Source organism: Pongo pygmaeus, chromosome 14 (genome assembly GCF_028885625.2).
Source record: "Pongo pygmaeus isolate AG05252 chromosome 14, NHGRI_mPonPyg2-v2.0_pri, whole genome shotgun sequence".
NCBI lineage: Eukaryota > Metazoa > Chordata > Mammalia > Primates > Hominidae > Pongo > Pongo pygmaeus.
This window is the reverse complement of record NC_072387.2, coordinates 112,146,581-112,173,116: the sequence shown is the minus strand read 5'-3', so window position 1 is coordinate 112,173,116 and position 26,536 is coordinate 112,146,581. Positions and strand designations below refer to the sequence as shown.

General features: G+C 37.1%; 1 protein-coding gene and 1 long non-coding RNA gene across 4 annotated transcripts in view; one reads left to right on the top strand and one right to left on the bottom strand.

Moving 5' to 3' along the window:
- The window catches only part of FGF14 (fibroblast growth factor 14), a 683,612-nt gene that overhangs the window by 162,856 nt on the left and 494,220 nt on the right, over window positions 1-26,536 (top strand). The gene's annotated exons all lie outside the window — the stretch shown is intronic.
- LOC134738078 (uncharacterized) overlaps window positions 17,664-26,536 on the bottom strand; it is a 116,483-nt gene continuing 107,610 nt past the window's right edge. The window contains exon 2 of the long non-coding RNA XR_010123617.1: window positions 17,664-17,723. This is a non-coding gene — a long non-coding RNA (uncharacterized LOC134738078). The remainder of the gene's footprint in view (window positions 17,724-26,536) is intronic.

The window sequence follows — 26,536 nt, the reverse complement described above, 5'->3', positions numbered from 1 at the left end:
AGAACCCTTGCCTATTTTTACATTTTGCCCTTTGCCTTTTCTCCTAATGATTTGAAGAAGCACTTTTCATGTTATGGACCTTAAACATTTCCTATTATGTATTTTGATAATTTTTTTAAATAAGAGGGTAAAAATTATTCTCTTGTATTGTTTCTCCTAATTTTGTTTACTCCATTAAAGTTTGCATCTTCAGTCCTTCTGGAATTTACATGTTATTCTGTGGTAGGTATTTTAAAAAATGTTTTAAAAAATTTTATGTGTTACAAACATTCCAGTTATACTCTTTTAGTCATTTTTAAATGGTAGGTATTTATCTTTCCTCTCCTGTAGCTGTTTCTTCCAGCAATACTTACTGAGTAGTTCATAGCTGAGGAGAACTGGCACTGCAGTAGTTGTCCTTACAAGTTGTGTGTTTTCCAAGAAAGGGTGTTTTTCTATGAAAGAGGGAGACTATAAACCAGATATGGTGGGAAGCAGAAAATTGGTCTATTATTTTGAAAGATGCAAATATCAGCTCTTGAATTTGCCGGGAAATGTTTATTTTAGTTGAGCAATGTTAACAGTAGAGGTAGGCAAGGAAAGCATGCTTTGCAGAGTGAAAACATGTCTTTATTATATAATGTGTGAGCCGGGGAAAGCATTATTTTATAGAGCAGGGAGTAGCAAAGATAACAGAATGACTGCATTTGGTTGGCCATATGCTTTATATTCTGTTTTGAATTAAGATTGCTATATATAGAGATATTTTATCTGTACCTTCTAAACTCCTGTTCATAATCTTGCTGAGAGTTATGTATGTTATCTGTAAGAAGCATTTTCTCCCTATGATGCTGATAAAAAATAACAATGCAGGTGCAAGGAGACAGCCAGCATTTCTGGTAATATTCTTGAGATAGACTATGCTATGAAGTGGTAAAAGCATTGTGTTAAAATTTCCATTGTAAAATAACACATTTTATGTGTGCCTTTTAAAGAGAGCCTTTCCCCAATCAGAACAAAATGCTAATATATCCTTTGCATTTATCTTGTAAAATTACATTCTAGATTTCTTGATCCTAATTACATACTTTGGATGATTTTCCTGCTTCCAGTGACATTTGTTAAAGATGTATTTTCTTAAACTTTGTGTTTAAAAAAGGACTTCCTGGTCCTCTTTTTGGAAGGTGACCTGTTGTGAAGGAGGGAATCAGAAATAATTAAGACAATATCAGAAGGGTTGCAGTAAGAAAAATAAATACTGGGTCATAAAACTCAGGAAAACTGTGTCCAGGTTTTCTTGGTCATTTAGTGGCTCCATTCATTTGCAGAGCTCCAGAAATCAAAGGGACCACTTTTGGTTAGGGGCATTATTTCATAATCTTTTTTTTTACTTGTTAGTCACATGTGCAGCTAATGCTATAAATGCATATTCCCCATTTAGCAGTTTCACCAGCCTCATTCAAATTCCAAAGCAGAAAATTGGTTGGAGTCTTCCGTAAGCCTTGCTACTCAGTGTGGTCCTCACACCAGAAGCATCAGCATCTCTTGGGAGCTGGCTAGGAATGCCCAGCCCAGAAATATTGAGTCAGAATCTGCATTTCTTACAAAATTAATGTTTGAGAAACCTTTTCTGTAGCACTAATGGAACAAATATAATTTGGCTTTTAATTTCTATCATCTTTAGTTCATCTGATGAGTACACTAGACATGTCTTTGAACAGAAAGCAAACAAGCAATATAAACCCAAAAAAAAAAATTTGGCCACAGTATGATGAAACAGAAAAATCTGTACAGTAACTGGGTAATAGACATTTCTACAATGCAATTGCTACTTCAGGGCTTCGGAGTCTGACAGATGTGGGCTAGGATCTTGGGGTTGTCATTTACCGTTTTTTTTTGTTTTGTTTGTTTTGTTTTTTTTTCATCAGCGGGTTACTGAACTTCTTTCTCTACCTCAGCTACAGTGAAGTGTTCTGCCTCTGAGTTCCATTGTCTTTTGAGTCCACCATGCTTTCCACTCCATTAAGCAGATAGGCAACATAGGTCACAGGTATACAGAACTATATTCAGTCCTGCTATTCTTTTCAGCAATGTGCATTTTATTTTATATGTACTACCTTTCTAAGGACAGACACATGTACCAGACACATAAGTCACATAAATGAGCAAGAGGTAAGGGAAAATTAGGGGAGACCTGTGTAAAAGCACTGTGAGGTTATTTTAATAGTTTAAATAGCATTAATAAATCTCTAACTAATTACATTAATAAGTCTCCAGCTAATTTGCTCTAAAAATGAATCAATGATCCTGGCTGTCTGCCATATCACCGTCTATACTTTGAATCTGTCTTCTTGGCTATAACAACGTGGAAATACTTCTGGTGAAAATATAATGCTCTCACTCATTGACAAATTATAAATATGTACATTATTATAAACTGTGTTCATAAAATACATCTTAAAGAAAGAGGGAAGTTCAGTTTCTCTCTGAAATATCATCTGATTGAGATGTGAGATATATAAATGGCTTTTAATGGAAAGAAACAGTGTCAAGCGTGCTGATGAAATGTGTATCTTCTACAGTTTAGAGTAACAGTCCGGAAAACAAATATCGCTGCAATAAAAGTGCGTGTTGAAAGGATATACAAGACAGGACAGGAGATGGAAACATTCTTTATATTCTACACATTTTAAATCATCTCTGGAAAAGTAGTTGCAACCTGTTTTATTTTGAATTGTGGCATTTGTTAATCTTTGGATTAACCTTTATCTCATCTCTTAAAGCCATCACTTTATATATTCTTGTTAAATCCTTTCTTTAATATATTTTAGAATATTTTGACTGAGTGCAGCCTTTACAATACAAATTTCTTATGTTCCAATTATTTCATTTAGTAAGCATAGCAATTAAATTAAGACACAAATTCAATGATAATAAAGAAAATGTTGCCCATGAAACACATCCCAGGTACATAAATGGTAACTAACTAGATTTAGGGGAGTATAAATAGCTGCATAATTAAAACTTAAGTAGATCTTAAAAACATGACTATTTAGGTAATATGTGTCCTTAATACCAGTTTAGAGTGAATTCCAAGACACAGATTTCCTCAATAGATGTGGTCCAAAACTCTGCATATGTCTATAGTTGTAAGTCACATCACTTCTTTATTGAAATCAAACCTCACTTTAAAAAGATGTTTTAGATTTGTTATTTTAAACTCATAATTATTATTTGTTAATTTACAGAAGATTGAGTGTTCAGGGGTCAGTTCTACACTATAAATATTTTCCCTTGAAAGGCTGAAGACAATTTTTTAGAAATGTATTTAATTTATGGCTTAAAAATTCTGGTAATATGAAAAAATTTTTAGCTTGATTTGAACCAGGTTTGTAATTCTTTTTTTTTTTTTTGAAGTGTAAAAAACCCCAAGTAGTTTAGAAATCTGGTGCAAATACTCCTTCTGCTGAAACAGGGTTTGCACCAAAGTAACAGGTGTTCAATTGTGAATTGTGACATTCACCACTCCTCAAGGGGATGGGCACGCGTTCCTCGCAGGGACGAGGGACAGGCTCTATTCCCAGGGATTTATTCTCTTCCAGAGCCTCTCCGGGGCTTTTGCTGGGGCTGGAGAAAGACACACCCAGCTCAGTCCCCTCACCTGTGCAGAGGGCCTCCTGCTGCTTAGATGCAGGGAACCCACCTCATGTTTTTTCAGATGTTCTCAGAGAAAGAACACCCCACTCTGCAGACATGTGAGTCTCTAGGGTTTTTGAATGTCGGCAAATGTGTGTGGGAAGGTCTCAGGTGAGTGGGAGTGTGAGATAACGCTCTATCAGAAAGTCTTCCTTGTGGTGGATGACACTAAGCTGAGCAAACAACAGAGAAGATGGGAGTCCTGCAGCCTGCAATGTTCCTGGCAGCCTCCTCTAGGCCTGGTTTGCCAGCAGTACCTCTGAGGCGTGATCACACAGGAGAATGGCATTCTTGGGACCCAGTGCGGCCCCTCTGTGCTCCTTTGCAGTCCCGCGCAACCAACTGTCAGCACTCCAGCTGCTTTCCAGTCACCTCCTGCTGGGAGGCCCTCTGAGAGCTCAGCACCCTCCAGCCTGGCTTCTCTGGGCCTTTCTCACTCCGGCATGAGTGAAGGGAATCACCCTGCACCTGCTCTAAGCTGGTGATGCAAATGAGTGTTCCACATCCTATGTCCACGTGGACTTACTAGACACCCATTTTACCAAGAGGCTGCAAGGAAACACTCTTACTTGTTAGCTTTCTTCGCTCAGTGTGAGTTGTTTGACCCCGGGCACGTTTCTAACTCCTATTCCAGAGGTTCTTTAGAGGGTGAACAATGCACAGTCCTGGGGGAGGGAAACCAGGCATTACCCTGAGATCAGGCTCTTCTTTCCACAGCCTGGAAAACTCCACTCATTTGTACTGTTTGGCTTCCCGGGGCAGTGCACCTCGTTCTATTTGTGCCACCAATCGTTTACTCTTCAAATAGGGTCAGGCTTCCTGTTTGCATCCGGTGAGAGTTTTCAGTCTGTCAAAGGGTCAGCAGGCATTGATGGGCTATTTACTGCAAGCAAAAGTCTTCCTGAGTCTGTTGAAGGATTTTCCTTCTGCAAAGGCATGTAATTTTAGGCCATTCTTTATCATTTTTTTCCTGTTCTCATCCCTGATCTGCTGATCCTGTTACCAGAAAGGGGTCCTGATCCAGACCCCAAGAGAAGGTTCTTAGATCTTGTGCAACAAATAATTCGGGCAAGTCCACAAAGTAAAGTGAAAGCAAGTTTATTAGAAAGTTAAGAGATGGAAGAATAGACAGAGCAGGGCATTCCCCAAAGCAAGAGGAGGGACGCACTCACCTTAGGTTTGAAACTCTGTTATGTATAAGATAACAGAGCAAAAAGTCATGGGGAAGGTGTGCTCTACTACAAGGGCTCCTGACAAAGGATTGCCAAGCTTTGTGTAACTATTGTCTTCCACAAGAATTTATGTTACTATCTTGAAAGTAAAACTAATTCTTAAACTATGAATGCTTTTATTGTTAAGATATTGGGACATCAGGACATTTGCTGGGTTTGTTAAAAGTCCTGGGTCTATTCAGTAAATATTACTAATCTGTTCCCTTAATTGTAAACATCCTGTGCCTAAAAATGCCTAACCTGGGAATGCAGCCCAGCAGGTCTCAGCCTCATTTTACCCAGTACCTATTCAAGACAGAGTCACTCTGGTTTCAGTGCCTCTGACAATCCGAAAGTTTTAAAGACAGGGATCCTGCATCAAAATATCCAGTTGCCTCGAAGAGACACATTTTTTCTCTAGAAAATATGTTTTACAAGCTAAGAAATAAGAGATTAAAAAATAAACAAATTATCTTCCCTGATCCTGATCCCTTTTGACCATAAATTTGCAACATTCATATTGTATATCTTTATATATCCCTAGGAAGTCCTTCTCAAATGTTAAGGTGCACACGAATCAGCTAAGGATTTTATTACATGAGATGTAGATGGTGCCTGGGGTTTTCAACCTCAAACAAGTTCCCAGGTGACCAGGGCACTTATGGCTCACAGACCAAACTTTGAGCAGCAAAGAACAAAGCAAAAAATTTTCAGTGAATGATTGTATTTGGTTATATTGACAGCTAAGTGGAGATTAGATCTCTGAATTATTCATAACTTTAATTGATTCATTTGTAAAACTTTAATGACACACTGGAATTTTAATATTATCCTACATGATAAGTGGATCATATTGTTTGGCATGATTAAACATTACAGAAAAATAGAAATAGATCCCAAAATATAATTTCCAAAGGAATAAATGCTGCCAAATGATTTTGTGTTTTTTGTTTCAGAAATTCACTGGCCATATATGTAGTAGACTTTGTGAGTAAACTAAATTTATAAATCAGATAATTTTCAAATGATACATTGGTTTGGCCAGACAAAAAAAAATCTTGTTCTGTGGGAGCTCTCAGTATGACAGATAATGTATTCTATGTGGAAACCTGAGATATAGCTGCACATGAGGCAGAGTTCATGTTCCTCTGATAATAACAAGAATTTACTTCTCCTACCCAAACAGTGCTTTAAAGCGTCACTCATCCATACAGTCTTTTCTACACATGACTTCTCCATACACAGAAAGTAAATGGAATTCCAGGTTCCAATGTCATAACTCATACACATCGCTGGGGAGATGACAAACGTGTATGTTTCATAAGCTCAGATGTAATTTATGACTAATATGCATTCAATGTGTCTGACATATATATGTATATATATTAATGAAATATGTTCAGAACTTGAGAGAATAATTCTGAACACTTTGAAGATAGTAATATAATCTCTCAACATTTCAGAAAAAAATGTTGAAAATTGTCTATTATTTAAAAAAAATTATTTTATTTTATTTTTAATTATAGTAAAATGCACATAACATAAAATGTGCCATCTTAACCATTTTTAAGTGTATATTTCCATGGTACTAAGTACCTTCGCATTTAAATGTATATTTCCATGGTACTAAGTACCTTCACATTTAAGTGTATATTTCCATCGCATTAAGTACCTTCACATTTAAGTGTATGTTTCCATGGTATTAAGTACCTTCACATTGATGGTGGCGACGTGTACAACCATCACCACCTTCCATCTCTAGAGCTCTTTCCATCTTGCAAAACCCAAACTCTGCCTGTTAAACCACTCCACATTCTCCACTTTCCCCAGTCCCTGGCAACCACCTTTCTACTTTCTGTCTCTGATTTTGACTAATCTAGATACCTCATGTAAGATGGACAGTTGTCTACCATATAGTAGTCAAATATAGAAGAGCATAGTTTATTTAACAGTTGAAGATAGATGTTTAAAAACTTGACAAGAAACCAATTAGAAGCACATTAAAAGTCAGCATGATGCAAATAGAGGCTTCAGTTACTCACTGACCTCATTGTTTTGTGTGTCAACAACAGTAAGCTTCCTGGAAAAGTGTCTGGGTTGTGTGTCGACAAGAGTAAGCTTCCTGGAACAGTGGCTGGGTTTTCTACTAATTTATATAGGCATTATGATGTCATAGAAGATTCTCTTATCTGACTCCATCTTCAGCTATGGGGAGTCACGTGTTTCATCTACAGAATTAGGGAGTTGCACCAGAGATGATCTCTCAAGTTCACTCACTTGCTTAACAATTTAATTCAAGCTCTTCCTAGTAGCAGGCTCTGTTATAGGTGCTGGGGGTACAGCTGTGAACAAAACAGGTAAAAGTCCCTGCCCTGGTGGAACTTGCATTCCAGTGGGGGAAGCTAGACAAAAAAAAAAAACAAGTTAAATAAAAAAATGAGGCTGGGTGCAGTGGCTCAGGCCTGGAATCCCAGCACTTTGGAAGGTCAAGGCGGGTGGGTCACCTGAGGTCAGGAGTTCGAAAACAGCCTGGCCAACATGGTGAAACCCGTCTCTACTAAAAATACAAAAATTAGCCGGGTGTGGTGGGCGCCTATAATCCCAGCTACTTGGAAGGCTGAGGCATGAGAATCGCTTGAACCCAGGAGGCGGAGGTTGCAGTGAGCCGAGATCATGCCACTGCACTCCAGCCTGGGCAACAAGAGTGAGACTCTGTCTCAAAAAAAAAAAGGCATATTAGATGTTGAGGAGTGCTTTGGTAGTAAAATGAGTCACAAGGGAATGGTGTGAGGTGGGACCAGAGGAGGCTGCACTGAGAAAGTGAGAGGGGCAAGACCTCAGGGGAAGAAGGGAGGGCTGCACGGATGTCTCAGGCAGAGCAGGCAGCACCGGAAAAGGTGGGGGACACTCCTTTTGGACCAGCATATAACTGGGTTAAAGCCTCTCCTGTTTCACCTAATATATGATAAGCACATTTCAAGATAAAACTACTACTTTATTGTCATCAAATATAAAAGTAATTTTTTATTCAGGGTTTTCTAATATTCATCTATAAAGGCATTTCTTTCCCACATGGCATGTGTTACATGGTGTTTAACTTAAAGCAATTGCAAAAGAAAAGTCTGAAGAAAAACGTCTACAACGATTTACATCATGTTTATTTTTGTGTCTGAATATATGTTAAAATATACATTAACTATACTAAGGAATCAAGAGAAGATCATAATTGCTCTTATGACTTGGAATTTAGAATTCTTACATTTTCGCCTAAAATCAACTTGTTAATTATTCATAATTTTATGTTTTATTTCCATATGTCAAAATAAAAGAGAAGGGTTCAGATGGATATTTGCAAACGCTTCTCTGAAAATAACACATTGTAGATGTGGTAGTTTTATTTGCAAAAAATAAAAAATCTAATGGAATATAATTGTCACTGGATGTTTGCCTAGAGTTATTTCTTATTTAAATTTCTTGTGATAGCTCGATAGGATATATAGCATTGCAGCTTACTGTTTAGGTAAAGTTGTTGTTGATGTGGATGTGAAAGTTATTTTTAGTTTTATTCTTTTCATCAGCTTGTAGCTCCATATGACTGTGATTTTTTTTTCTACTTTTAATCACCTAATAGCTAAAATAAAAACATGTTAAACATTTAGTGTTAACTGTAGTTAGGTTTGTTCAATGTATGTGTAATACATGACTTTGGATACTTAGGTGTAAATTCTTGTGGGATTCATTTATTTAATTTCATGTTTATAGTAGTCTGCCTGTTTTTTATTGATTAGCAAAACAAGTGGGAATAAGTATTAGAAAAAATAAAAATAAATTCCCTACATAAACCACAGCACACTCTAATATAGTTTGCACTTTAGTCTCAGGCTATTTTCTCTATCACAATCAGCAACAGCTAATAATAGTATCAGTTAATTGAGCATTTTTTATGTGTCGGAATTTTTGCATGCATTCTTTTGTTTAGCCCTTGTAATGACCTTGTGAGTTGGGAATTACTGCCATACGTATCTCGCAGATGGAGAAACAGAGTTTTAGAGAGCTTAGGTAATTTGCCAATGTGTTTCAGCCAGAAAGAGGTGGAGTCAGGTATCTGAATTCAGACTGTCCTCTTGATATCACTGGATTGATGAGATCTGACTTCTCTGTGCTCTTTCTCTAGCAGGTTCTCATGAGTAATGAGATAGCCATTAGACAGATGACAGGAGGGAGGACATAACATATGCTATATTTGGCTGGTTCGTCAGTTACTGAATGCTTAAGAAGTAACATAATTCTAAAATAGCATAATTAGTATATTTCTGTTATGCATCTCAAGAATTGTGGCTTACAGTTCTTTAATTCTATTGATGAAGCTGTTTTACCCCACAGACCCTGCCTTCTGCTCTTGCTTTAAATGATTTTTCTCATTTCTAAACATTTCTAGCTTATTCTTGTAGCCAACTCACCTCCTGTCACTGCTGTTCACAAAGAATATTTTTCCAGATTCACAGGACACCGAAAGGTGAAGGAGATTACTTTTTAAAGACATAAACAGATCAAAATGCAAAGCAGAGTACTTATTTTATGTGACCTTGATAAGCTGTTGATTTGCAACCTGCTGTTCCGTGTAAACAGCTCTTTCACCATTAATTTAAAATTCAGGACTTAAAAAATGATCCATATATTTCACAACATATTAAATTTGTATCTGAGAGACAGAGAAACTGAGACAAATATTTTTAGTGGCAACTTGGCTCACCAGATTGACAGATATCAAAGTATGACATTATAGACGAAAAAGAAAAGGGAAATAATTCAGTGGAAATAATATATTTTGAATGAAGATACCCCAGGTCAGATTCCATCTTCTCCACTTACTACCTCTCAGACCTTGAGTATGTCATTTTAACTCTTTAAATCTGTTTCTTTACCAGGTGAATAGAGATAACTTCCCCCCGCAATTAGTTTGAATATTAATGATACCTATAAAATATGGCTTTATCCACCTATAATTATACATTTATTTAATAAAAGTTTCAGTAATATTATTGCATTTTTTTTCCAATGCTGTTTACAGGTATTATGGCAAATTACAAATAAATGCTCAGAGGGTTTCCATCTACTCAATCTTATAACTGAGATGGGTTAGGGTCTTTGAGGAATAAATGGCACAAGTTCTTTCCAGAACAACTAGCACACTAATAGATATATTAGCAAAGTGCACACACACCTCCTTTTTCTGGACTGCTCTTTACCCTTTCCACCTGCAACTGCCTGCAAAGTCCCCTGGAGTCACATCCCTCATGAGGCCCAGTCCCCAACACTGGAATTGGGCTAGGAAGGGGGAGCTGGTATAAATGAGCCACTTTTTCCTTTGTACTCCCAATATACCTTTTATGGTGCTCTAATATAGGACCCTTTTATTTTAGTTTGTAATTGCAGTGTTTGTTTGTACCTTTCTATTCCCTGGTAGACAGGGAGCTCCTTAAGGACAAAGGTTATCTTCTTAACTTTGGTATCTGTCTTAGTCTATTCTTTCAGGCTGCTATAAGGAAATATCATAAACTCAGTGGTTTATCAACAACAAGCATTTAGTTCTCACAGTTCTAGAGACTGGGAAGTCCAAGATCAAAGCACTGGCAGATTCAGTGCTGTGTGATGAGGGCCCACTCCTCATAGACAGTGACTTCTAGCTGTGTCCTCACATGGTACAAGGAACAAACAAGCTCTCTTGGGCCTTCTTATAAGAGCACTAATTCCATTTATGAGGCCTCTGCCCTCTTGACCTAATCTCCTCCCCAAATTCCCACCTCCTAATACCATCACCTTGGGGGTGAGGATTGCAATACGTAAATTTTGGAGGAATGTAAACGTTCAGACCACAGCAGTATATCAGTGACTAGTACAATGCCTGGAATAGAATCGTCATTTAATGAATTGAATAACAGAAGGCTGTTCAGTTTGAGGAAGCCTTCCACAGCATGCTCAAATAATTCACCCTAAGTTCACCTCTGATCTGTCCACTGTCACAATTCAGAGTTAATCTGGAAAATTTGGTATTAAAACTCCTTTAGTCTTCATTAAATCCTAAATCTCCAATCATAGCTGTTGGTAAGTACACACTTAGCTGTTGGAGATGCAACACTTATTTTATTAACCATGACCAAGACCTGAGAAGCCTTGAGGTGGGCTAAAGAAGGAGAATCCAGAAGAGGAGGCTGAGAAGGAGGGACTAGATAGGGAGGAGGACAGCCAGGAGAGTGGTGTCTTCCAAGAGGAGGCTGAGAAGGAGGGACTAGATAGGGAGGAGGACAGCCAGGAGAGTGGTGTCTTCCAAGCCAAGAGAGCAGCCCATGTTCAGGTAAAGGCAGTTGTCTGCCATGAAAATCCTCATTAGTCACAACTTTAGGATCTTTTATACCTACCCTTACCAGTAGCAAGAAATAGTGGAAAGAATAATGGACAGTGCCCACAAAATATAAGTTCATTTCTCCTATTCATCCCCATCTCTCTGCGCCACACATCATCTGTGAAATGGGGATAATAGTCATTCTAAGCTGTAAGCTTGTTGTGGGGATGAAGTTGTAAAAGTCATGTGAGATTTTCTGCATGGAGTCCTGCATGTCTTAAGTACTAAATAAATATTAGTTATTAATACTCTTGTCGGTTGCATGATTTAAATGAAATTAGGACAACAGAGCTTAATGTAATCATGTAAGATTTTGGAGTCTAGCAAACGACGGGTATCCATAAAACTCACAAAGTCTCCTGTGAGTGAGAACTCCCAGGCAGCATTGGCTCCTTCTAGGTCTTCTAAGTGGTAGGGCAAGGTTGGACTCTGACATCTTCCCTGGGGTGCATAACCATTCAAGATGCAGCCAAGAAAAACAGATTTTCTGCTTCCTCAATACAGAAGGAAGTGAGAATATGAAATAAAGGAACATTAGAATAAAATGATGTTAGGAGGAGAGAAGACAACATTCAGTAGTCTTGAGAACTGTATGTTTAAATCAACCCAAAATATATTCGAGACTGTGCTTAAAATATACCTAACAATGGAAGAGGAGGTTTTATATTTTAATATTCAGCTTGCATAGGACAGAGGTGTGCTATGTTTAGAAGACAGTATAGCAGAACTCTTAAGAGCACACTTTTAGAATCACTGAAACAAAAATTCTGGCACTAGCACTTACTTAGTGTGCAATAACAGGAGGATTCTTGACTTCCCTAAGCCTCTGCTTTCTTATCTGTAAAATGGGAATTATTATAGCCAACTCCTTGGGGTACTTTAAATATGAAACTAGATAATGTTAACAAAAAACTTAGCAAAGGGTTTGGTGCCTAAGAAGGGATCAGTGAGTACAGATAATGTTAGTATAATTGAATATGATAGACGAATGAATGGATAGGAGGACATTGTTTTCAATCTCAAGGAAAAGGATATTAAGTATTCGTTAGGCAATTCTAGTTTCAAGCTTCTTTAATCATATGCTATTCAATTAATACCTCTGAGTAAGTTTAAGGGGCAGAGGGCACCTTCAGTGTTAGAGAGGAAGATAATGAGATTTTGATTGACTTTAGTGTTCTGTTTGTTTCATTTTCACCATTTCCTAAATGGCACCCCCTACCACATAGGAATGTATCTTAATTTTTTAAAGCTACCATTGAGAAACTAGAAACTACATTTTGTGTTGGTGAAGAAGAAAAACTGTCCAACATACCTGAGGATAAATATAGTGGGATAAAGTTAACATCGTTCATTTTTGATGAAAACAAATCTTTGAAACAGGGAAAACTGCCATGAGGAAGAAATCAAAAGAGCATGTTTCCATTTTGCCATTTCACAGTTAGCAAACATGAAAGAAAATATTGGTCAACATAAACGTTCAATAAGAAAACTTGGCTGTTATTCAATGAGGAATGAAGAGTATCATATGCAGAGTTTCCCTTAGTAAACATATTTAAAATAAATCTGGAAGTGTCTGAGAGTCAAAAATGTGGTGCATGCAATATATGATGTAAAACAAAGGCGGGTGGTTTACGTAGCTCAGCAGACAAGACGCCAGATGGTATGTACGCTTGATTGAAAGTACCCACCTGTTATTCTGCAAACACAATGGGAGGAACAGAATCCTACATTTCCTCATCCCCTTTATTGAGGACTCTCATTCTTTCATACTTAATATTTTTATATTACCTGTATCTATTATTCTAGGTTGCAAGAAGTCCTTTTGGGAAGGCAGAGTATAAATAATGTAGTTTTATTAATAGATAAGTATTAGTAAAACTTTGCATTAGAAGACGTATGGCTGACGTTGGATAGAGTTGTGTGATGTAGAGTAATATTCATGGTGTACACATCATAATTATGTTTGTGAAACATGAATACCTACTACAGGTCTTTGTGATAGACATCAGGGTGGGGACGCATAGGGGACAAAAATGTACACAATTTTGTGTCTGCTCTCAGAGAGATTACATAGTAGGAGAGGAAGACACAGTATTAAAAAATAGAATAAAGGCAAGCACCCCAAATCTTTGTCATTAATTTTGACTGGAAGAGAGGCTTAGGAAAGATGAGACATTTAAGCATTGCGTGGAGGAAAAAAGAAGCAGATCTCCCTTGGCAGGTGGATAGGCTAGGACATTCCAAACTGAGAAAAAGCAAGAAAAAAATTCCATGAAGCAAGAGAGTATGTAACAGCCCTAAAGGATCAGCCTATAGGATTCCCTAGTTGGATAGAATGGGAGGTAGAAAGAGATAGGGCTTGAGTGTTATAATAGTAATGTAGGCTTTATTTTCAGAAAAATAAAAATCCATTAAATATTAAACTGGGAAGAAAAATGGCCAGGACTAGACAAGCGGTCATGTTTGAAAATAAGCTCCAGGAATTTGATAGAATATAGGAAAATTGGCTCTTAAATGTATATTGGGGGAGGAAATGGAGTTAAATATGATCTTAATGTTTCCAGCTAGGATATCAAGGTTAAAAATTGGTACCATTAACCATTTTCTTTAGAAAATACAGAAACAAGAGAGGTTTGAAAAGGGGGTAGAGGAAGGAAGGTAGAATGTGTGGTTAAACTGATAAATTGAATTCTGGTGGCTGTTCATGAGAAAAATGTGCTGACAGTGTTAGAAATAAAGATTTGGCTTAAGTGGGCTGCAGACAGAGATTTGAGAACCATCGTAATCAAAGTGGTAATTGTAAGTATGAGAGTGGATGACGTTCCCTAAAGAGATCAGGTACAATAAGAACTAAAAGGCCAGATACTGGAAGAATAAGCAGATTTCAGAGATAAAGACAGAACTTACAAAAGGAGACTGAATAATGTTCAGAGAAATAAGAGGAAAGCCAGGAGGAAGTATTGTTGCTGAAGTATTGAAGCTGAAATGTTGAAGAACATCTCAAAAATATTACATTCCAAAATATTATCTATTGTCAAAAATTGAATAGAATAAGAAAATAAGAATATTGAAATAGGCATTATACAGACAGCAGTAAGAATAGTTTTAGGAGATAAATGGGATAACTTTAAAATTAGCATAGCTAGCTATTATTTATGGAGCCCTTTCTTTGTTCCTGGTCTATTAACTAGAATCCTCACAACACTCCAGTGAGATAGGTTTCAGCATTAGTTCATTTTTCAGTGGAGGAAACTGAGGCATGGAAAAGTCAAATGGCTACCTCAGGATCATAAAGCTAATAAATGACCAAGTTCTGATTCAAACCCAGGCCATCTGGCTGAAGAGCCCACCTTCGTAACCACCACATATAGCATCTTAGGAAGTGTGCTGTAAGGGACGGGCCAGCTGGCAGGCTTCCTGGTGGACTGTCATTGGGAGGAAATTGCAACATGCATGAACCAAAGTATAATCAGCCCAATGTCAATGTTGATGTCAACTGAAGTTTCCAAGAACTTTAAGTGGACAGGTAAAAACTCTTCCAAGGATGCTTTCACGAATTGAAACAATGAATAAATACGTGGCCACGACCTCAACTCAGGGACTATCTCAATGACAGTTGCTGCAAGTGGTCAGTTACAATGTGTACATCCTATAACTGAAAAGATGCATGGCAGAATCTTGTTTTCAAGGAAAATATAATTTACTTTATTACATAAATGTTAATTGCTTTAATATGTCTCCAAGAAGTAGTCTGGCTTGTAATATTGCAATAGAAAGCCAAAGAGAAGACATATTTTGCAGAGCTGAGAGTCAAAACAGTTTTTATAAACATTTTTGAATCAGCCTTCTAATCTTTAATTTTATTCTGCCTTTAATGTATACTCAGGGACACTAATATTATCAGTTAGAGGTGATTGGAAATGAGCAAAATGAAGGACAATTCTAAATCAGTTAACAGCATAGGTTTAGTTCATGAAATAAATCCCTTGTTGAACTGATGGAGAGACATACAATTTGCATTCATAAAAATTGTCTTCTCTAGTGCAGCATAAAATAAAGGAAGATAAAATAATGGTTTGAAAGGGCTTGAAATAATTAGCCTGTCCAGAGAGCTAGTCTTGTCCAGCCCTGAATGAGCGGGTAGTTAAAAGTGGAGACATTGCTCTGTCTAGCAATGTCACCTTGAAGAGGTGGATGTTGAAGTACTGGAGATTTAGGGGAAAGTCAGGGTTGAAGGAAGATTTTTTTTGGGTTCAAGGGCTTGTCCATGGGCTAAGGGGAAAGGCCAGTGAAGAGAGGAGGGAGAGAGAGGGATTGAAAGAGGAGTTGCAATGAAGGAAGCAGGTTTCAGAGCTCTAAAGGCCTGGGGGACAAAATTCACAGGAGGAGGAGCTCTCGTGGAGGAGGAGAGCTTTCTAAATCAAGAGGTAAGACAGGGCTGAGACGTGGGGAAGCGTGTGCTGTCTTGGGGAGAGGCTGTGACTATGACCCTCAGAAGGGCTCCTCTTCAGGGAATTCTGCTGGGAATTGTGGGCTTGGCATAGGGAAGATATTTAGAACATTTCTGTGAAGGAAGGGAAGCAGAGAGTAAAATGTTTATGGCTCAGCATTGAGGACGAGGTTGCAGTTCAGTGCACCAACTTAGATGACAGTGTGTTAAACATTTCCTCCTCAAGGCATCTTTTAAGACAGCCATTATTATTGTTCATCAAGGTATTTGCTCAAAGGGATAAAACTAAAGCTAATGTTTGAGTAATTATATAATGTCTTATATTTGATGGAAATACATTATGTAGTATAGTTTCGTTAGGCTCAGAGACATGAGGATACTTAGCAGCGTATTGAATAGTTTAAAATCTATTTTGTATACATGACACAAGTTACCATCTAGAAATACTGTCTTCAGCAATCCTTGGTTCTTTTTAAAATTATTTTTTGTCTATTTCAGTTGGATAGGACCCTGAATGTTTCCTTCTCTTTGTCCTAGGACAACTTGTGGAAATGATAAATGGGATCTATTAATTCAACATAGCGACATTCGAATCTATAATATGATGGTGCGCCAAAGAGTTGACACCTCTGTAACCCTGAGCACATGGTTGTACACAATACAATTAAATATCTTCTTTCTTAGGAAAAGATCACTTCTCCACCACAGATCTGATACTGAAATGATGTTTTTATTACTAAGAATATTTTATTACTAATTTTTACACTAAAAATTCCTTTAATCTGGTGTTTCTTTGCAAGCCCTGCAAAAACCCTGCCAATGTAATATGGGGGAGAGCTCCTTTCATCCAAGGGCTATTGGAATGCGTAGTAATGCGAGAGAGCCTTTTGGAGATATGTTTTCTTTATTTAATTTTTTTCTATTAATAATGATAGGAAAAAGTTATATGATGAAAATAATCTTTCTACTGTTTCACAGCCAAATATCTTTATTAGTTTCAATATGTTTATATATGTTTATGTATGAAAAGAGAAGCCAAATGATAGAAAGATAATGCCATTTCAGAGGCTGGAGAGATGCATCTCTTACCATCCTGATTAATCTGTAACTCAATTCAAGTTCTTATTACCATTATGTTATTCTGTCATTTATATCAGAATGAAAACTAAAAAAAATTAATATAATAATATTCTAAAGTAGGATGTTTTGTTTTGAGACAGCGTCTTGCTCTGTCATCCAGGCTGGAGTGCAGTGGCCTGACAATAGCTCACTGCAGCCTCAAACTCTTGGGCTCTAGGGCAGAACATTTTATGTTATGCTGGTAAACTGTGGTAGCAACGTTTGGGATAGTTATTTATAGAGATTGAAACAGATAGGATAAATGTGAATTATGACAGTAGATGGAAAATATTGGCAAAGACCCTGTTAATTTTTAAGTGTTTTAAAAGTGGAGTAAAATCCTTCTGAAAGACATAGACCATCGTAAATGAGTGTCACCGTGCAGAGGAAAAAAGCAGATTAAAACTATCATATCAAACATAGATAACAGGGGGCCTAACAAAATTCTAGTCCTTCTTAAATAATATTTAAACCACAAAGCTGACAAGAGTACTTGCAGTGATCCCAGGGGCAGCACTGAAAATGGAATTAATTGGGAGGATTTACAAATAAATAATTTTGGTGCCTTTTGCATCTCCAGTAGCCAGGACAGTTTTCACTCTTGAACTGACAAGCTCCCAGTTTCTGTGCATTGCCCTCTTCCCCAAGCCAGACACCTGTCTCTATGTCTAGCTAGTCACTGATGTTGCTTCGGAGTCACCAGCCATATTTTTTAGTAAAGTGGTCTTGCATACACCCTTACCCCCACTCATACTAAATTTTGGTAAAAATGTGAACTTGTGGCTTTAGCATTTTTCTAGGGTGATTTTTCTTTTTTTTTTTTTTTTTTTTTTTTTTTTTTTTTTTTTTTTTTTTTTTTTTTTTTCTCTAGGTAATTTGAAACCTATATTTGGAACTGTAGAAAATGAGGTTTTAAACAAAGTGAAAGCTAGCGTATTCCAGGATAGTTTAACTGACCCAGATAGCATCCCGATGGATGATGAAAGACTTCTATTGAGAGCTTATTTCTACATAGTCTCTTGAAATATGATTTCAATGTATTTCTTCCATTTTCTCCTAAGTAGGGTCTTGGGCTGCGTTAATGGAGGCCTTGACCTGGATTTTGGTATGTAATCAGCACTTCAGGCTGGACAGATGCCCTTAGAGGACTATGTTCATTTCTGATGCTGTATTTTGAGAAGGACATTGATTAGAGGAGTGTGTGTTCATGAAGAATGATCGGGATAACCACAAAGACTACTCAAGGAGAATGGGATGCTTACCCTGGGGAAGAAACGTCCTGAATGAGACAGGATTGCTGACCTATATCTTAAAAGAGTATCCTCTAGAAGTAGTAGAACAAGCTATTCTGCATTTTTCTTAACAGTTAGAACCAGTGGGAAGGAGGTACAAGGAAGATGATTTCAGCTCAAAAGAGAATTCTTTAACAGCTAGGGATGCCCTTCTCTGTAATAACTAGGACTGCCTTAGGAGCTTATGACTACTGGAGGTATTTAAGCTGTGGATGGCAAACCATTGGTCAACGTTTCCTAATTTGATATAAGGCTGCAATGCATGTCTTTAATAATGCCTTCAACTTTCAAAATTACATACGTTGTCAAACAAATAATGGTTGACCAGATGTCTGCCAAACACTGTGCTAGTGCAAGGCTGAATGTAAAATGAACCCTGCCAGAAGATCTAGCAATCAAATTAGGGGAAATGGCATGTGTAAGACTAAGTATAATACACATAAGTGTAAGTGCTATAATAACAGTGTAAACAAAGTCCTCGAAAAACCCTAGGAATAGCAGTGGATGAATTCAGCAAATACTTACTACATATTTACGATGCTATAGACAGGCATTTTGCTATATTCTATGTTCAGAGTGAGACTGGGCTTCATAATCTCTGAAGACTGTATGGGGTAAAGAGGATTTGGAGGTGTATAATAAGTTTCATAATTGTACCAGTTTTTGAGAATCAAGTATTGTTGCTAAAGATAAACAATTTCTGACTCCTAATCATTTTCTAATCTGTGATAGACATTTCTAGTGTCTACAGAATTAAGTGGTTTCAGACATTAGTGGACACTTATTTATTAGATTCCAAGTTTGTTTTAGTTAGTATTGGAAATATAAATACAAAAGACAAGAATTTTACCTTCAAGGAACTTGTAGTCTAGTTAGGAAATTAAGCAATGACATAAAATAATTAATAATTTAAAAATTTGACAAATGTTTATTGCACTGTAATTCTACATTTGCAATTGAACTTCAACATGACTTTCATCCCACCTCTTTGTAAATTATCTGTTAGTTCAAAGAGCTTGTGATCACATTTTCACTTATAATCTATGTGTGTGTGTGTTTGTGTGATATCATTCATATCAACCCAGCCCTCAAGCATATATTCTGAAAGGCTGAAATGGCTGTGCATGTTTCTATTATATGCGGTCTCCTTTTAAAAGAAATTTCCCCCTCTCACGTACTCAGCTTCTTAAGGACAGGATTCTAGCTTGTTTTTCGGATCCCTTTCTGTGGAGCAGTGATAGAAAATGGGTTTAGATTTATCATCTTATCAAATTAGTTTCTTCTTTCACTCAGTTTTCTTAAAAGACCTAAATTTTCTAAAATTTAACCTTCTGTCCTTTGCTATTGGTGGGTTTGTGTTCATTAGATAATTGTGGCTTCAAATTTATTTCATTAAATTTCCATCTGAAAAAAAACACTTAGTCCCCAAATTTAGTTCTTTTTTGATAAGAGTTGTCTCCATAATGCAGTTTGCCTAAAATCACATAGATATGTTTGTAAATATTCTGTTATTTAATTATTTGCATTGCTAGAGTACCTAGAGTTAGTTGAACATTGAAAACTAAGCAAGGGCTCTTGCGAAAAATTCTTTCACAGAATCTGTTGTATGTCTGCTCTCCTTCTAACATGAAGAATGTTAATGCTACCATAACCTATTTACAGAGTGCGCTTAAACTGTCATTCACTTTTAAAACTGTTATCTCAATACCACTGTGTAGTGCATTTCCTTATTTTACAGACAGGAAGAGGAATGTCAAGGAGATTAAGTGATTTGTCCAAGATTATACCGCTAAAGAGAGGCTGAGCTGAGACCAACATGCCTGTCTCATGAGCATGAGTAAGAGCCAGCCAGGCTGATGTTAACTTGTATAATCTTATGCTCTGGAAGGTGTGCATGCCACGAATCCAATAAGGAGCACATTAGTAAATGCAACTTGCAGACATGATGTGAAGTGACTCTTGATGCCAAGAGAAGGTACAGCAACCTAGAAAATGCGCTTTTGAAAGATGTATATAATGCCTTGAAAAACTCTGTTATTTTAAAGCAAGAACATGATCAAATATTTTACTTTTGTGCATTAGACAGGGAAGACTAAGGAGAATGACGGCAATATTTTAATCATCTGCAGTGATCTGAATTGTATGTTGGCGAGTACAATAAATAAAAATATATCTAATGTCTTGAAACTTCAAGATATGTAGCTGTCCTTCTTAAATTTCTGTGTTTTAAAAGGAACGACTATATAAAACACACAGTTTGGATTTTATGTGTAGATCTAGAGTTTATCATGTTGATGACTAAAAGTGAGACTTATTTAGAAATTTTTCTTTGGAATCTGTCTTCTTAGTGAATTGCTTATATAACATTTTTATTTCCATTCTTAAATGACAAATATAATCACATATTTTTGTTAAGAGAATTACTAAAATAAGATTAAAAATTAGATGCCTCTTCTCAAGTAAAAGCACTTTTCTCTTAGAGGGTTGGGACATATGAGCAGAAAAGTTTAGAATTCAAAAAGACTAAATACAGAAGACATTTTAGAAATTCAATTTTCATTCAACTTTTAGCTTTTATGGAAGGGAAAATGGAAATCCAGAAATCTAAGGTCACTTGCTGGAATATTATTATTCATATTAATAATTATCATATGAAAACTACATTATATGGAATTATTACATCACTTACTATTACATCACTTACTATTACATCACTTACACTTATGTTGTATTATACTTAGTCTTATACAAATGTAGTTTTCCAATGATAATTATTAGTATAAATGCTACTGTTAACAAGATTAAATTCAACCATAGCCACACTATAAAATACAAGTAATGTCCCTGGGTTAGGTTTCACAAATACATATTTCTTGAGAAGCTCTGAATATGTCTCAGGCTTAACTAAAAGAAAATCTTTTGCCTTTTAATTGCCATTATTGGCTTCACTTTGATCATTTTATAGAATTCAGAACTGTGAATTGTGAATTGGGGCTTGAGATATATAAACTGAGTATATTTTAGTATCAATTTCAACAGCTGAACACCACCAAAATGGTAATCCAGCCTTCCAATTTCAGGAGGAAGTTAAAAAGTAAACATTGTAAATTTCTGCCTGAAGCATATTACTTTTTCTTTCATGGTTGGAAGTATCATGTATCTGAATTCCAAACCAATCTCCACAAGCTCAGAAGGTTCACTTCTACAACTAACTTTAGCAAGATTTGAAATGGAAGAATTTCACTCAGCAGTAGAAATCTAGGGAGCAGGGGTTGATGTCAAGTCCTGGGTGAAGAAGTCCTTCTTCTGTCTCTAGGGTAACCATTGCATGGAGGTAGCAGCCCCAGGAGGTAGGGCAAGAAAATGCACCTCCACGTAAGCAGGCAATGGGAGACTCTGGAGATGCTGGGAACGGACGCAACATCCAAAGGCCCGCACAGGAAACAGAAAATGCCTTTTATCCAACCAGTGTAGCTGCTTTGAAGCAAGAGAAAATGTCAAAAAAAAAAAAAAAAAAAAAGAGGGCAATTTGAGATAGCACAACAGGGTGACTAGAGTCAACAGTAGTTTATTGTAGATTTCAAAATAACTAAGAGTATAATTGGAATATGTGTAACACAAAGAAATGATAAAAGCTTGAGGTGCTGGATACCCCATTTTCCCTGATGTGATATGTGATTATTACTCATTGTATGCTGGTATCCAAATACCTCATGTACTGCGTAAATATATACACCTACTATGTACCCATACAAATTAAAATTAAAAATAAAAAGAGGACAATTTGAATATTATGCAGACATGAAAATTGATGAGTTAAAAATGAATTTGCTCTTAAGAGAGCAATTTATAATCTTAGGTTTATAAAATGAAGAGAAAAGAGTGTACAGGTTTATATTACTACATACTTACATATATGCATATATGTGAGTGTATCATTTTATGAGTAAGCATAAAAATGAGGATAAAAACACCCCAAGGTGGTGACATTAAGTGGATGTGCCATAGGTGCAGGCAAAAAGAAAAAGATAAAAAAGGATGAGAGTTATGGCAACCTAGTTTCATTTGGTGGCCCTTTAACATAGAAATAAGTACGATGGGATTGAGTGATGGGAATCCCATCATTCACCACCAACCCGAATGATGGGATTTCTCCTCTAATGTTTGATATTTTCTTTCTTTTAACTTTTCTTGCAACCACCCAGAAGATTCCAAGTTCTCCACAATTCAACTAGGAATTGTACCTATTTCTGTTACAGTTTCCAAACCAAAAACTGCTGTCTCCCCTCAAATTCTAATTTCCCATGGCCAGCTGTGCTCTCCCATGTGCTGCAGGTCCAGCGTGGGCCTGGTGGGCCCTCTTCTTGTGGAGTCAAGGTCTGTTCTGACCTGGTCAAAGCTCTGGCTCTCAGTAATATTTGCTGAACAAATCAGATGGAAGGAAACCTCTGCTTTGTGGTCAGGGCTTTTTATTCAAGCAAAGCTCTGGCATTGAGGAGAAAATATGAATTTGAAGAAAGATCTTCTTTCAAGCTGAGATTGATTTCTTCTTGGAATCAATACTGCATTTGCAGAGTTGGGCAAAGCAAAATTGATGAAGGTCCCAAGGCAGATTGTGCTAGTAAAAAATGGAACACACGAATACTAGAGAGAGTCCTCTCTTGAAACGGGCAGAATTTGGCTTCTGAGGGGAATTTTCTAAACAATTTTAAATACTAATTTGTGAATATATGTGCATTTTTCTTACTGTGCAATATGGGCTTGATCTGCACAGCCATGATGGAGTTGGGCTGGTCCTGAACCCTGCCACCAGTGTTCCGGGCTTTCTCAGCTTACTCTGGTTGGCACAGTTCTGCAGCAGAGTGCTCCCCTCATCAAGGCAGCACTTCAGCTGGGGCCATCTCAGCTGTAGCGCTTCGCCGGTGGACCTCACATTTGCTGCGTTGGTTGCATGTTGCTCTGCCTGTGGAGTTGTGTGAAACAGCGGTGACTTCTGACATCCTTACTAATTACTTTTCTTTTTCTGAGTCAACATCTTCTTTCTTTGATTCTCATGTTTGCGACTATTCTCGGAAATTAAATTCCAATTTAATTACACAGAGTGGGCTTTTATTTGTTCCCCATTAATAATTATGAAATGTAACGTCTTGAGCATTGAAACGCCTATTCATCTCATTTTTGGCAAATGATCTTTTAAAATATAAAAATGATTTTTTAGCTAATAGTAAATTGAGGTATTTTCTGCACAGTGGTTGTAACACTGAGATTGGGTCTGTTAAATTCTTGACTACTGTTTTCTTTAGAACAGAAATGTCTCTGTGAAGGTTTTGATAGTGACTTATTTTTCTCCTTGGAAGAAGATAGCAATAAAACTGTGTGTGCATGTAGTTTATTTTTTTACTCCCAAAGTATCTTAGAATTGCAGTGCTTTAAAGTCTTCTTTAGAGAATATCAAGTTTTCTTTTCTGGGAATTAGTGGTTAGCTCATAAAGTTTTAAATTGCCATTGTATTAAGAATGTTCACTACTGGTTATGTATGTAAAGGAAATGAAAACAATATGTCAAAAAGATACCTGCACTCCTGTGTTTATTGTAGCCCTATTCACAATAGCCAAGATATAGAACCAACCTGTGTCCATCAGTGGATGAATGGAAAGAGAAAATGTACATATACACAGTGGAGTATTTTTCAGTCATAAAAAAGAATGAAATCCTGTCATTTGTGGCAACATGAATGAGCATTGGAGGACATTATGTTAAGTGAAATCAGCCAGGTTTAGGAAAGCAAATACAATATGACCTCATTCATATGTGGAATCTAAAAAGTTGTTCTCATCGACTTAGAAAATAGAATTGTGGTTGCTAGAGGCTAGGGAGGGTCAGGGGAGAGGAGGATGGTGAAAAATTGGTCAGTGGGTACAAAGCTACGGTTAGATAGGAGGTATAAGTTCTGGTGGTCTATTGCATAGTTGGATGACTAGTTAACAATGATGTGTTGCATGCTTGAAAACAGCTATCAGAAAGGTTTTAGAATGCTCTGATCACAAACAATAAGTGTTTAAGGATGTGCTAATCACCCTAATTCAATCATTATACAATTTACACATGTATCAAAACATCATGTTGTGCCCCACATATATGTAAAATTATGATGTGCCAATCTTAAAAAAAACAATGTTTATAATTCAATTTTGCTTTTACTATTGTTAAAATGTTTTATCTCCATTACTTAGAATACTGCGTGATGTGATCATAGAGCCTTCCACGTAACATTCGCTAATGCCCTTGATTCTTTACATATGTTACCTCAATCCTGCTGTGAATAAATGATTGTCCCCACTTTAAGGATTGTCCCCACTTTGAGGAAATGGAGTTTGGGGATAGTTGAGCGACTTGGTTAAGATCATCTGGCTAGTAGATGGTGAAGCCAGGCATTCTATCTGGTAGAATGATGTGGCTTTCCCAAACCTCATCCTGTGTTATCTCAGAGCTACTCAGAGGTATAGAATGAGGCAAATAGATTTGGGCTCTGGATTGAGAGACAGACATAGCACCTGCAAATTCTATTCATATCCCAGCGATGCGAATCCCCTTTCTTCTTTTACCATGCTTTCATAGGGTTTTTTGTTTTTCTTTCTACCACTGCCTAACTGTATGCACCCTTTAGTCTCTTGGCTCTTCTGTAAATATTGACCTTCTCAGTCCGCACGTCTTCTCCTGTGGCTCCATTTCACATTTCCGGATCTAGCTGCACCTCTGTCTCTGACTTTTCTTTCTCTCACTCCATCTGCTTTGGCCACTTGAAAATTACAGAGTCAACTGCTACTCATCAGTGAATGAGAAGAGTGCTTTAAGAAGAGGAAATACGTGCCTAAAATAATGTACATAGCGTCGTCCCTATTCCCTTTTCACTCACAAATAAAAGAAGAGTTTCAGATGATTCAAAAACTCACAATCTGCTTTTGAAAAGCATATTATCTCAGGAAGGATACAAAATGTTCTAATCAGAATTATATAAATAGCCTAAACATACACACACAGTAGTGTGGATGGTAAATATGGTTGTGGGCTGTGGGGAAGGGGCTCAGATCTCAGATAAAGGTAGGTTGGTTTGACCTGGCTGTTAGGACCAAATATCACTTAATTAGAGAGGCTTGATGCAGCCATAGGAACTAGAGATGATTTCTATTTGGGAACATAGGCTGTCTAGGAGAGTTCTTTTTACCTTTTCTGAGTTCTGAGCCAATTTGCCTGAAACATATGTCAGATTTATACTTTATTTTTAAGAAGTACAGAGAAAAAAAATAAAGGAGTAAAAAGCAGTGCCAGCTTCTGCTTAAAAGATTATTTTTAAAAAGCTGAAATCAAATCAGTGAACTTCAAGTACATGTGTTATGTTATCAGTTATTCTGACTCAAAACCCATGATATGCTGATGTATCCAGTGCCGGAGCATGCTGACCTCGGAGGCTCTCTCACTTCTCTGTGCTCCCTCTGCCTCAGCTCTGTGCAACTGGACCAGAAGAGTGGGAGCAATTAACCTGTCAGTGTCTCCCATTTTTAGTACCTTATAATTTGCATATGAACCAAAAGAAGAGGTAAATTGTGAAATTTTAAACTTAATTTTCCTAGAAGAGTGAATAGTGATATGTTTCTCTTTCACAGCATGTGGGTGGTGACATTCAGTTCCCACCAAAAAAGAATCTGTTTCCCACTCCTTTCTTCATAGGTGAGTTGTTCTTTCAGGTTTTATGGGAACTCTTCAGGCTGATGAGTAAATGGCCTTTCCATACCAAATATGAGCAAATTAGGCAAGATAGAACGTCTAGAACAAGCTTTCTCAACCTTGACGTCACTGACATTTTGGGATGGATAATTTTTTATCTGCGGGGCTGTCCTGTACATTATCAGATGCTTAGCTGCATCTCTGGCCCCTACCCACATGATGCCAGTGGCAGCCCCCAAGTTGTGACAATGAAAAATGTCTCCAGCAGTAGCCAAATATCTCTCCCAGTTGAGATCCCCTGATCTAGAAATGTAAATTATACATAATGAACTTAACAACACAGTGAGAGGAGGTCATTCCAGATGGTTGCCTAGCTTCTGTAGGGAGTAGTGAGTGTTGAAACTAAATGGCATTCCAGGGATTATGACTTAAAGGATGAATTTAACACACTTAATGGGTATTTTTGTTGTGTTTATTGTGTGATGACCAAGTTGCTCAAATAGTTTCATAAAAGGCTGTGGATTCTTCTTGGGGCTACCCAATGATGTATCCTGAGGAAGGAAAACCTATACACATTTGTATATATATTTTTTAAGCTTCTGAATCTTAAATGATGGGTCAGAGCCTCAAAGTAAGAATAGAAGGAGACAATAAAAACGAC